General features: G+C 39.5%; 1 pseudogene; it reads right to left on the reverse strand.

Moving 5' to 3' along the window:
• Window positions 1-2,905: 2,905 nt before the first annotated feature.
• Window positions 2,906-3,390, reverse strand: LOC120594877 (S-phase kinase-associated protein 1-like; annotated as a pseudogene).
• Window positions 3,391-3,693: the final 303 nt, after the last annotated feature.

The following is a 3,693-nucleotide window of genomic DNA, read 5'->3' on the forward strand; positions in this document are numbered from 1 at the left end:
CCTATGGTCTAGGGGTGGGAACGGAGGGATTCTCATGGCTGAAGGCAGTGGTGGGAGGGAAAAAAAGACTTTTTTCCTTTTGTTTCCTACTTGTACCCCTATCAAGTCCATCCCATTTAATACAATAATAATAATATTAATATTAGCTACCATTTATTATGTGTCTTCTCTGTTCTAGGCGATTTGCTATTTCCTTTACAAACATTTCTTTATTCAATTTTTATCAGCCCTGGAAGCTAGTTATCCCCATTTTACAGACAAGGCAATTGAATCTCAGAATGGATAAGTTTCTAATGTTGCACAGAATCTGGAGAACAGGGCTGGGATTCAAACCCAGGTCTAACACTCAACCAGATCCTGCCATTACCCCTCCAACACCACAGGCTACGCTGTTCTTAGTCTTGACTCCTTGCTTCCTCTGAGAGACTCCTGGCAAGTCTCTTTACCTTCATGTAGCAGGGCTTTGCCATTGCTCTGCTTCACCCCCTTGGCACATAATATTTCCTTTCATGCTAGTTACACTTCTGATTATCAGAACCTGCAACTCTGCCTGAGGGCTCTCTTCCACCTTTGGAGCCAGTTCTGCCCCAGCACAGGATAGGCCATATGTTCCAGGGAATTACCACTCTCCACCCACCTAGTGATGGAAGGGAGTGGGTGGATAAGTACCCCAGCTTCCTCATTCTTGGCCGGGATAACTCTGTAGTGCTTGCCCTGCACTGGCTCCAGAGTTCCTCACCAGCGTTATACTCTAGTTACACACAGGGGAAACTTGCTTGCAAACACATCCTTTAACAATTTTCTTCCCTTCCCATCTCATTTTCCCACTTCCTAAATCAACTTCTTGCCTTAAACCCTTGTCAGCATCTGCTTCTAAAGCAGCTAAGATTCTTTATATGCTTCGAGTTCCTTCACTTGTAAAAAGTGAAGGTGTATGAGACGAATTCAAGAATTCTATAATTCTATCGTGTAATAGTAAATGTAACCCAGACATGAAATGGGATCTTCTTGTCTCTTATGGACCAGATAAAATTTGCTCGACACCATCAACTCTAAATTTATGGCCATGGAAGTCTAAAGCCTTCTCAAGAGTTCGGAGAATTCTGAAAGCCTTAAGCTCTTCTGGTCACATTTACTTCCCAGGCTTCTGCTTCCTTAGAGACTCTAGTCTGTACCGTGTAAACCTAGATACTAGGATTTCAACTTCTTTGAATTCTCTTAAAGCAACAAACAATATGTTCCAAAACCATTTGCATCTTTGTCAGACTTTAATGAACTTCTGGAGAGAAGATGAAGGCGTGATTTGGGTTCCTGCAACACAAAGAACTGCAAGCGGAACAGCTCTTACCACAATTCTTAAAAGGTCCTTTGAGGACCCCACTGCTGAAGAGTTTCAATGATCCTTCCCCTCACTTAGCCTCACCTCTCTCCTTCTCTTTCTTCTTCTCTCTTCAAGTCTTCACTCGTTTTTCTCCGTTACTCTGAGGAGCAACAACATTCTCCCCTGACCATATAATCCAGGTTCTCCCTTCTGGAGTGTTTCGGCACAGATTTTTCATCTAAGTCTCACAGGCTTGCTTATATCAAATGGCCTCATTGATTTATTCTCAAACAATGACACATTCCTACTAAGGAGAATTTTGGCGGTAGTTGTTCAGCTAATCATCCCTTCCATTTCCACCTCCTCCTTCTCATATGAATTATGAATAGTTTTCTTTCTCTTCCTCTTTTGGGCACTCCTGTTATCTCTTTGACTTACTAAAATAGGAATCCTTAATTAGTTTTCATTTTTTTCTGTTTTATACTTCTTTTTCTCTCTCCATATGGCTAATATCTTTAGTCTTCTTTTCCAGGCAGTTCTTAATGCTGGTCTCTACCTCATTGTAACCATGTCACACCTTTCTTCAAGTTGAAGATGGCTTTTCACTGTTCTGCAGAGAATGTACATGATGGTCCTTCAAAGAAGTCTTCCTGTATTGAGAAAAAGAAGTACATACTAATAATTCCTTGTGGTTTCCCTAGGCTGATTATGCTACAACTTTGTTTTTCTTCTTCTTTTTTGATGTAACTTATTTTTTATGGAAAGTATCTTGCATTCATGATGGATGCTTTCTGGGTTTTACCACACATTTTAATGTTAAAGTTTAAGTTATTTTTTACAAGCAAGTCGTGCAAATGAATAGTTTTCCCCACATGAGATCACTGATTATAAAAAAATGACAATACCACAAGGGTTGTCTTTTTTAATTGAAAAGCGAACAAACTGTCTAGTTATATTTCCCTCCAAACCACAAACAGAGTAACTGAGACTCTAGCCAACATATTCAAAGCTGAGAGGATTAAAAATGCAAAAACAAATTCTCACATCCAATTAAGGGTTCGCTGCTATATACGGGCTAATCAATACCAGCGGTACTTACCTTGACCCCAAGAAGATATCTTTAGTAACCCCCACTCAGAACATTTACCTCAAGTAGCCTTTCTCATTTCCAAATCATGAGTAATGATAATACTTTGTTAATTCTATTTCATAGAACATTTTGCTAGTAGTTTTATTTACAATGCCAACTTTTAAAAGGTCACTAAAGTTAATTATACAATAAATTAGGCAGAAGTCACATTACAAAAAGAGGGAAGCACCAAAATGCCAGTTTTTATAGAGAATCCACAGTTCAGTTGTATTCAGAGCAAAGGAAAAAGAAACTTGATCATACTGGAAGAAACTCAGCCATAGGTTTGGAATCTGTACTCAAACTACACATACAATGAAGACAATATTCTGCTAATGTAATTGATTTGCTGCTGCATTTCCTTACTGTTTGTTTAATATTAACAATTATAAGTAGAGCAGTGCAACAAGTATTTGGAACAATCTTTACACGTTACAGTGTCAAAGCACAATATTTCACTTCTCTTCACACCACTGGTTCTCTTTGTGTTCCTGGGCTTCTTCTTCAATAACGTCACTTTTGATATTGAAGTTCTTGTGAATCTCCTCAGGAGTTTTCCCCTTGATCATATTGGTAACAGTCTGGCATGTCACATCAAGCAAACCTTTGATGTCTAAGCAGTTTGCAGCCAGAATAAGTTCTGAAAGAGTTCCTTGGACAACTTTCAGGAATTCTTGGTCCCAAATAAGAATATCATCTGTTCTCTTTTCTCTGTTCTCATCATCCTCAGAAGGAGGATCATCTTTGCAGTGGTGGACCACTGAATGGCTTTTTAAAATATTGTGGCATTAACATTTTGTAGAGGAACTGGGTCATCACCACCTTCATCATTCATTCCTAAATCTTCCAACATGATCTTGATAGTCACAGATTGTTTGGTAATTTCAGCATCAACTTCAAATATCTCTCCATCAGATCTCTACAGCTTAATTAAAGGCATGTTGCTCAGTCTCAAGGAGATGGCGGGCTGGAGGCTGATGAGAGTAGGGTGGCATCAGCCAACATGAGAAGAGAAAGGTGAACAACAAGACCATCCACAACTTCAGTTTCTAATCAAACCTGAATTATGCTCTTATCATTGTTTCCTTGCCGTCAAGTTCATGTTACCTCTGTTTGTTTGTCTGTGTCCACTAACAAGCAAGCACCAAGCTGGGATGAGGTGTGTCGGAGATTCATTGGTGGAAATGTCAGTAAAAGTTAAGAGCAGGAAGGAGGAAGTAGGGAGAGCCTTCAGACCACAATG

The sequence above is a fragment of the Pteropus medius genome, unplaced genomic scaffold, assembly GCF_902729225.1.
Source record: "Pteropus medius unplaced genomic scaffold, Ma_sr-lr_union100, whole genome shotgun sequence".
NCBI lineage: Eukaryota > Metazoa > Chordata > Mammalia > Chiroptera > Pteropodidae > Pteropus > Pteropus medius.